General features: G+C 36.9%; 1 long non-coding RNA gene across 1 annotated transcript; it reads left to right on the forward strand.

Annotated features, from left to right (window-relative positions):
* Positions 1 to 8,752: 8,752 nt before the first annotated feature.
* Positions 8,753 to 9,485, forward strand: LOC113344313. Its single transcript, XR_003357749.1, has 2 exons — positions 8,753 to 9,031; positions 9,127 to 9,485. It is a non-coding gene; the product is annotated as an uncharacterized LOC113344313 (long non-coding RNA).
* The last annotated feature ends 992 nt before the right edge of the window (positions 9,486 to 10,477 follow it).

Consider the following 10,477-nt stretch of genomic DNA (forward strand, 5'->3'; position numbering starts at 1 on the left):
AGTGCCTTCTGTTTATCACAACTGCCAGCCTTTGTTTTCCCATGACACTTAGGAACATATTTGACGATACCTGCAGTCTTTCTCTTAAATCCTAGACCATTAGTGTTTCCAAAGGATTTCTGACCAAATAACATTGCTGAGATTTTATCACAACTTCCAGATAATCGTTGAAGATCATCTTTGAGAGTATTAATCTTTTTTTCCTTTAGAAAGATGGTCCTGTGAGTTGATCGTTAAGACAATCTATCTCAAGATCTTACACTTGGATTAAAGTTTCCAGTTTCTTCAATAAAGCTTTTAATTGAAGATTTTCTTGAAGGACCTCTTTGTTCAAGAAATCGAAAATCTTTGTGTCAAACTCAATTTCTGAAACAGATTTTGAGTGTATGGAGGTTTCTGCTGTGAGGGCTGTAGAATTACATCCAACAGACGTATTCAATACGTCGACACAAGGAGATTTATTTTCCATAGAATCTTTAGATGCACTAGCTGACAGGGGATGTTTATCACGTATAACGCTCCTCTTTATAAAATCCTTGATACTTTATGTTAGCAACGGCTTATTGAACCGATAACCAGATGAACACTCATCAGCCCAAGATAAGTTAGAGGATTTACTTGTCTCGGAAACAACATTGAATGAAAATGGTTGAACAAAATTTGGATCACGAATTGTCACCTGTCCACAGGAGGTATTCATGGAAGGAGTGTTGAGGTTTTTCCTTCCATTGATGGCATGTTTCTTAGAAACGTATCTCTTGTCTTCAAATACAGTTTTTAAGATATCCCAGGCTTCTTTAGACTTAGTGCAATTAGCCACATAGTGCTGAAGATCTGGGGTAACGGCCTGTCTGATAGCATTTAATCCAAAAGAGTTTTGCATTGCAGCAAGAGATTCTTCAGGACTATAACTACCAACATCCTTTGGTATAGATACATCGTCTTTTGTATTAACCGGAGGATTATAGCCGTTAACAATACATACCCAGGTTTTAAAATCACATGTTTGAAGATAAGCACACATTGCAACTTTTCATGCTGAGTAGTTTGAGCCATCAAAGACTGGTGGTACGTTAATAGAGATAGCACCTCTGTCCATAGAGTCAGATCGCTACAAACACGGACTTGTTAGGGCTTAAACTCACAAAATCATAACGATCAATACTGCAATAACATCATCCTCCAAATATTTTTAGAATTTAAAAACCAATAAACCTAAAAAATAACATAAGAAGATGATAACAAAAATAGTTATGTGTAGTCACAATCATCGCTATTGAAAACACTAGTTATTCTTCCAACTAAATCAAAAGAATACTTACCAGGTAATGTAGATCTTTCTCAGGGCATCTACAGAAAACTCCTTCTAATTTTTGAAAAACCCATTGATTATGGGATCATTCAATTCCTCTAAATCTTCTTCCACAGAGTCTTTCACCATTTCTCTAAAATGATTATCAGCACAACCAGAAAAGAGACATTTAGTGGAAGAACTTTTTCTATTGATTGTAGACTTCTTCTTTATCATCCTTGAGGAAGTAATTCCTTTGCATAGATATATGTTGACTACTTCTACTGCATTACTTTTGGATGTGCCTCTAGTTACAGGAGCCATGAAAACATATGAGAATAAGGAAGAAGATAAGAAGATTTAAAAGTGTCAAACCCTGATCCTTGACACAATCTTCCATAGTTTAAGGATCCACAATAAATATCGTTTCTAGGAAATTTTCTTAACAAACAAAGATACATATTTGAGCCACAAGATGCAAAGCCTCAATCCTCTCAAGCTAAGAATGAGGATGCAGGCGTCTCCGAGCTCAACCAGAGACAAAGTGAGCCAGATGCTCCCCTTGCTTGTCAAGGCTTGTTGCATAAACAGGTTTCCTCCTTCTTCTGATTCTGGAAGCATTGGTTTTGCATGACCTTTGATTATCCGGGTTCAAATTTTGCATGTTCTCTTGTAGTTTAGAAATTCTTTTGTTCCTCTGCTTGAACCTCCAACACGTGTTTTGAACATGATTTGCATTTCCAAAAAACAAACAAACCGGCAATCCTTTGTCTTGTTGAAGTGCCTTCTGTTTATCACAACTGCCAGCCTTTGTTTTCCCATGACACTTAGGAACATATTTGACGATACCTGCAGTCTTTCTCTTAAATCCTAGACCATTAGTGTTTCCAAAGGATTTCTGACCAAATAACATTGCTGAGATTTTATCACAACTTCCAGATAATCGTTGAAGATCATCTTTGAGAGTATTAATCTTTTTTTCCTTTAGAAAGATGGTCCTGTGAGTTGATCGTTAAGACAATCTATCTCAAGATCTTACACTTGGATTAAAGTTTCCAGTTTCTTCAATAAAGCTTTTAATTGAAGATTTTCTTGAAGGACCTCTTTGTTCAAGAAATCGAAAATCTTTGTGTCAAACTCAATTTCTGAAACAGATTTTGAGTGTATGGAGGTTTCTGCTGTGAGGGCTGTAGAATTACATCCAACAGACGTATTCAATACGTCGACACAAGGAGATTTATTTTCCATAGAATCTTTAGATGCACTAGCTGACAGGGGATGTTTATCACGTATAACGCTCCTCTTTATAAAATCCTTGATACTTTATGTTAGCAACGGCTTATTGAACCGATAACCAGATGAACACTCATCAGCCCAAGATAAGTTAGAGGATTTACTTGTCTCGGAAACAACATTGAATGAAAATGGTTGAACAAAATTTGGATCACGAATTGTCACCTGTCCACAGGAGGTATTCATGGAAGGAGTGTTGAGGTTTTTCCTTCCATTGATGGCATGTTTCTTAGAAACGTATCTCTTGTCTTCAAATACAGTTTTTAAGATATCCCAGGCTTCTTTAGACTTAGTGCAATTAGCCACATAGTGCTGAAGATCTGGGGTAACGGCCTGTCTGATAGCATTTAATCCAAAAGAGTTTTGCATTGCAGCAAGAGATTCTTCAGGACTATAACTACCAACATCCTTTGGTATAGATACATCGTCTTTTGTATTAACCGGAGGATTATAGCCGTTAACAATACATACCCAGGTTTTAAAATCACATGTTTGAAGATAAGCACACATTGCAACTTTTCATGCTGAGTAGTTTGAGCCATCAAAGACTGGTGGTACGTTAATAGAGATAGCACCTCTGTCCATAGAGTCAGATCGCTACAAACACGGACTTGTTAGGGCTTAAACGTGTTTGTCTGTTCTGATACCAATTGAAAAAGAGGGGGTCTAACAACACCACCCAATATTTCGCTTAGCATTCTGTATGGACTAACTCTGAAATGCTAACTCTGAGTTAATATCTCTCTCTTGATTTGATTTTTACTCAAGCTAAAATCAATAGCGAGTCTTTATAAAATACAAGGAACAACTTGGACGGTACCAAAGACCAATGTCTAAGGATAAATCAATATCAATCAACAACCAAAGGTTGGATTTCAAATTGATGATCACCAACGCACAACCTGTATTATTTCAATTATATAAAATATAATTCGGAAAAGAAATAACACAGACACCAGAAATTTTATTAACGAGAAAACCGCAAATGCAGAAAAACCCCGGGACCTAGTCCAGATTGAATATACACTGTATTAAGCTGCTACAGACACTAGCCTACTCCAAGATAACTTCGGACTGGACTATAGTTGAACCCCAATCAGTCTCCTACCGATCCAAGGTACAGTTGTACTCCTACGCCTCTGATCCCAGCAGGATACTGCACACTTGATTCCCTTAACTGATCTCACCCACAACCAAGAGTTGCTGCAACCCAAAATCGCAGACTTGATAATAAACAAATCTGTCTCACATAGAAAAGTCTATCAAAGGATAAATATGTCTCCCACAGATGAACCCTAGGTTTTATTCCGTCTTAAGATATGAAATCAAGGTGAAAAGGAACCAATTGATAATCCGGTCTTATATTCCCGAAGAACAACCTAGATTAATCAATCACCTCTCTACAATCCTTCCTGACTACACAGGCGGTTTGTCGAGGAATCACAAACAGTGAGATGAAGATGTTTGTGACTTTTTTATCTTGCCTATCGGAGAACTCTCACGGTCTCAAACCAATCAAATATTGTATTCGTACGATAAAAGATGCAAGATCAGATCACACAACTACGATAAAAGTAGTATCGGTATGGCTTCACAATCCCAATGAAGTCTTTAAGTCGTTAACCTGGTTTTAGAGAAGAAAACCAAAGGTTAAAGGAGAATCGACTCTAGCGAGCGCACTAGTATCACACAAACGTGTGGGGATTAGTTTTGCACAATGCTAGATGTATCCTTTATATAGTCTTCAAATCAGGGTTTTTCCTTAGTTACAAAGCAATCCTTATTCACCTTTAGATGAAAACCTGATTTAGATTCAAGCTAATATTTCTCAACCGTTAGATCGAAAACTTAGCTTGTCACACACACTTGGGTAGACGTTTACTGGGTTTGTGAAAACCATGCCCAAACGTGTACTTGTATGTTGGTTCAACATAGTAACCCAAAAGGTTAACCATATGAGCATTTCATATTAACCTTGTTCTTCTTCACCATAACTAGTTCAATTGACTCAAACGAACTAGTTAGAGAGTTGTTCAATTGCTATGAGATCTTATGTAACTACACAAGACACAATTGAAACAAAGATGTTTCGATTCGATTGAATCGGCTCATGAACTTTATAGCCACGGTTTGCATAAAGCATTCCTTAGTAATTTAAGTTTCATGTTCAGAGCACATCTTTAGATCATAACCTCTTAAGCTCACAAACAAGTTCCGGACTTAAGACAACCGGTGGAGTTTTCCAAACTCAGCAGAAAATATCGGAAAGGAGACTTTCGCCAGTTTGCGGACTAGGTTCGCGGACTTACACGCAAACGAGTTTTTGTAAAATCCCAGCAGAAATTCTCGGTACAAGAACTTCCGTTAGTTCGCGGACTTGGCAAAGCCAATTCCTCCGGTTTCTCTCAATCAACAAAGTTCGAAAACTTTGGATTAAGGAATACATGGTTATGTAATCTACACTCTCATTCCAATTATTGAGACATTCTCAGAGGACGTTATATAGCCGTTATTCAAAGACCGTTTCGCGTCAAAGCAATTCTCAAAGTAATTGAAACTTTTCATGACTTTCGTCACTAGGTGAAGATAAACTTGATCAAAAGCGAAACGCTTTACCAACACATGATTTCGAGATATAGATATGCGAGATATATTCGACTCGAAATGTCAAATGTGTATGATCCAGTCTATATAGCATACGACTTTTGTCTCATAAGAAGTAGGAGATAGAAGAGATAGACTTTTGAGTGATAGATAAGTTCAAGCCTCCACATACCTTTTTGTTGATGAAGTTCCACGGTCCCTTAAGTAGATCTTCGTCGTTGTATGATGAATCACCATGAAGTCCTTGAGCTCAACTACACTTTCCAATCTTACTCCGAGACTTAGCTATATAGAGTATAAATCAAGACTCATAGTTTTGATCACTAACATTGACAAACATGCTTGAGATAGCAACGCATGCGAGGTCGACCGAGCTATGCTCTAACACTTGGTATATGAAAATATTCTCCATCTGCAACCTCTAGTGTTCAAAGTTTTTACCTTCAAACACTGGTACCTTAATTGAACTTAAACTTGTCATCTTCTTCAAATCAACAACTCATACCCACTGCCCTAGAATTTGATACCAGTGCTCTGATACCAGATGTAGAAAATATGATATCAAAGACTTAATGAAAGAACATAAAAACTAAACTCACAAATACTTCTCTTAATTGATGTAAATCAAATTCACGGCTTAACAACCTATTTATATGTTTACAAACTTGACTCTCAAGTAATAAACGCTTTCCTAACATAATCAAACTCTAACAAAGACTCTTCTAGAAAATTCTCACGTAAACAAACTCTAAAACACGTTATACTTTCAACCCAAATTAACTTCTAAATTTCGTACCACCGTGTAAACAATACTTGTTGATCAATTCACATCGTGTCAACATTACCTGTTGATCCAACCATATTCTGTCAACTCTCATAGTTGATCCGTACTGCTTTCTTCATACTGTATCCACACAATTTGTTGATCCCTTTTATCTTCTTCATAATATCTTGGTTTATTCTTCAACAATAAAAAACCAAGAATTATGCACTTGAATTCCCTAATGGTGAGCATACTGTTAATCATACCATGTACCGCCATTCATTTGAAATAAAAAAAAATCTTTTGGAGGGGCTGACTTATTCCAAACCAACAAGTCTAGAAAGGAAGAAGTAGCCATACCTGAATTGAGATGGTTGTATAGTATATCGACTTACCAGCAGAACAAGCATCCTTGGACAGTCGCCACAATCTTGATTCTGCTTCTTCATTCAGTTTTTGGTAGAACTGTAATGCAGAACGAAAGCGTGAATATTTTGATAGTAAAAGTAGAGAATAGTTGAGAAATATCAATATTGGTTTATAATAATATGTATATTACAATGGAGTTGTCCTCTATTTATATAACTCTAAGACTCAAACTTGAAAAATAAGAAATCCCTAAAATAAATAATGTTCTAGAATTAAATAACTTCTAAAAATATGAAATACTACTCTAAATTAATTAAGCTCTAGCAATAATAATAAAAATAGCGATCCTAAGTCTAATGGGTGTCCTACATCAGGCCCGCCATCTTGAAAAGAATTCGTCTCGAATTAACAAAGTATTGAAGAACATGTGCTACATCAGGCCCGCCATCTTGAAAAGAAGTCGTCTTCGAGTTCACCAAGTATTGTAAACGACTCGCCCAACAAATAATACACTTTGACGTAAGTTGATGATCGTAGAACACCATAAAATTGATTGTTGAACACAAAAGTTGATGTCGACGTTGGCAACACTTGGAGTAGTAATTATATGGCAATACTTTTGACTTTTCAAGAACAATGGCATTAGGCGACTTACAAGATGATGGTGTCTCCGGTGTTTCCGGTGTTGATATTGGTGAAACTTCTTCGTCGCTGTTAGGGTGAATAACTTGTTTTTGTTCAATTTCATCATCAGTATCTTGCTCTCCTTGATATTGAACAATATGACCATTCAGATTGGCTTCACCGTTGCGAGGTTGATGATTATTATTTTCACCATTACGAATAAGAACAAGAACAACCAAATTGGTTGAAATTAATTGAAGTTGACGTTGAGCCTCGAGTTGAGATTCCGTAAGCTGACGTCGGGTCTCGACTTGAGCCTCTGTAAGTTTCTGTTGGGACTCTGCAATAGCACGTACAAGATTTTCAAGACTAGGACGATTGTCTTTTCGGCCGTCTTTCTCTTTACCAGTCATGATTAGATAACTGATTGATACTGCTGTTTTGGTGCGCTGGATTGATTAGCTTATACAGGAGAAAATAAAAGGCAACAGTTAAAAGTAAAGTAATGGATGGGCTTAAGTGATGGTTGGGCTTTGTTTGGTAGTTGGGAACAAAGAACAGTAAGACATTTATGGTGGTGGAAGATAGAACAAATGGGATTAATTAAAGAAGTTGGGTACTGTACATAGGGAGAAAGATTAAAATATGTAGGAAGATTAGGAACAGAAGACGTGATGGGAATGGAGGACGATGAGATGTGTTGGATGTAGAGATAACGGTAGTGGTGAGAAATTTTAGTAGAAAACCAACAGACTCGTTTTTTTTTCTCCGGTAATTGGAAAAATAAAAGGATAGTTGATAATACGGTTTGGAAGAAGAGATGCGGAGATCTCGATAAGTAAAGGTGAGGAAATGGTAAAGGAAGTTTAGATGAAAAGAATAAGAGGATCGAAGCCGAAGCTCGTGATGCCACTTAATGCAGAACGGAAGCGTGAATAAAAAATTTTGATAGTAAAAGTAGAGAATAGTTGAGAAATCTCAATATTGGTTTATAATAATGTGTATATTACAATGGACTTGTCTCCTATTTATATAACTCTAAGACTCAAACTTGGAAAATAAAAAATTCCTAAAATAAATAATGTTCTAGAATTAAATAACTTCTAAAAATATAAAATACTATTCTAAATTAATTAAGCTCTAGCAATAATAATAAAAATAACGATCCTAAATCTAATGGGTGTCTTACATCAAACTGCCACAATTACCACCATCTAAGTCTGAAATTCAACAAACTTCAGCCTCACTAAAATTCCTTTCGAAATCACCACACCAGTTTCTAGTACCTTCTAGCTATTTTTTTATAGTATTCTGATTTGTCTCGTACCAGTTTGAAAAGATAAGTACAATGGGCTTTAACCGTTTCAGAACCCAGCCAACAGACGTACCAGAATGATGATGTTTGAGCAGTACCAGAATTAATCAAGTGTGCAGTTGACGCGATAACCCTCCAACATGATACACTATGAGGTGACTACTACCTGCAGGCGTCCACATAGAATCCACAGTCCCATATTCTTCACTAATTAACGTTATGCTATAAGTTGGACTTCTCACTTCTCCATCCCAGATCTCCAACACCACAAGTACACCACATAGTCATAGTTCTTAGTTGACCAGCCAGTAATGTCGACCACGACTCTCTAATATATCTTAAAGTAACATTTTATTTTATAATAATTATTATTACAGTTATAATTAGTCTGCTTTAATCACTTTATATAGTCGCAGTCTCACCAGCCAATCTTTATGTAACACTATATATATAGACAGAACCTCGTACTATATAGACAGAACCTCGTACCAAATACTTACAAAGATTAACACAATATATCTGATCACTTTTACCACGTAATCTTTGATTAGAAAAAAATGCCTACTGCTAGCCTAGGCATTCCTGCTCGTCAAAGAAATGCTTTCATTAGTGCCGTGCAGGTCCCTTTCATTAGTGAGGTGGTTGGCGCAGATGGGGAGGTACAACGTGACTGCCGCTGTCATGGGTGTTTTGGTTGTTGTGACAACGTAAAAGCATTGTGGGAATTACTTGTGGAGAAAATCAAAGAATTGTTCTCATGTTTTGGATCATGGTAAAAAGATATACAAACCATGATTTCCTTAACTCATTCTCACATGATCATTACATTGCCTGATTGAGTTTCTTTCTTTTCTTTTTTTTTTGCAGTTGTGGTAAGTGCTGTTGTTGTTGTCATGGTGATTGATGAACCTGTTGGAGTAGTGCCACATTGTCAAGGCAACTCGAGTTTGTGTGCTCTCGCATTACTCCAAATCCGCAGTTTGTTTGTTTGTTTAATTTGTTTTGCTGTTTTCGGAAATAATTTGTTATCTCGATGTGACCTGTCTAGTCCACGGGTATAGAGGTAACAATGGCTGAAGTAATCGCTTTTCTTAGGGGATTGGATTGTTTTTTTTATGGCATTTATGGAATACCTTTACCAATAATGTCCGTTTTTCTACCACAGTGACCTTTTTGTACATGTATTCGCCTGGATATTTTGAATCAATAATAACGATTGAATATTATTTCGGCTGTAATCTTTGGGATGTATGTCTTAGATACACAAACACAAGGGCATTGCATAGATTATCACAAGATTGCAATGTTCCTCCACATGACAAGCAGAACTCGATCCGTCCAAGTTCTAAGGAGGGATCTAATGACGCCTAAATAACAGTCCCAACAACCTACAGGCCATCCCCAACTGAGCTGTCCGTCCCATGCGCCCCCGTAACAAATACTATTTCTGACAGCTTTCTTCTATAGGGACGGTATAACATCCGTCCATAGAAGTTTGGGTGGTTTTTCAATTATGTTTTCCTGACGGCTGTAAACCGCCCTTAAGTTCATACATGGTCCCACCACGTACTGAATTTAAAGTTTGCTCAATATGGACGGTTTCGCTAAACCGTCCCTACTCCCTAGTAGCTGACTGATATTAAATCCGTTCCGGTCTCTATTCCGGTTTCTTTGACGGCATTCCGTCATCCCCTCTTTCAAGCAACACAACCATAAATCTGAGAACAGTTAACAAAAAGGATTCTATATATATTCTTAAAACCAGGTTGTTTACAAAAGAAGCACTCATAAAAAGAAACAAGTTGAGAGCTAGAGGTTCCGAGACTCTTTACATTGTAAGACATTAGATGGTGTATGTATACTTATCAACAAAAAAAGGTGTATATATATCTACTTCGCTGCAATTAGTGATTCATTTGAATGCCCTTTTGCTTTTGGTTATATATCAGTTGATGCTTCCACAGCGGCACTTTCTTGTCTTTGCATTAGTTCCATTCCATAATATCCAAGAAATCCTGCAACAAATCGATCGAATTTGTTACAAAATACCATCAAATGTGGATCACTCGCAATACAAGTATGAAATGCGAATGAAATGTTAGTCATGATTCATTTGGAACAAAAGAACAACGATCATAACAATATACTTTGGGTTCCGATCTGCTGCATTCCTATAGAAAGGTGCTGTTGACTCGACTGCAACACCACGGTTCTGTGT

The sequence above is a fragment of the Papaver somniferum genome, unplaced genomic scaffold (genome assembly GCF_003573695.1).
Source record: "Papaver somniferum cultivar HN1 unplaced genomic scaffold, ASM357369v1 unplaced-scaffold_76, whole genome shotgun sequence".
Lineage (NCBI taxonomy): Eukaryota > Viridiplantae > Streptophyta > Magnoliopsida > Ranunculales > Papaveraceae > Papaver > Papaver somniferum.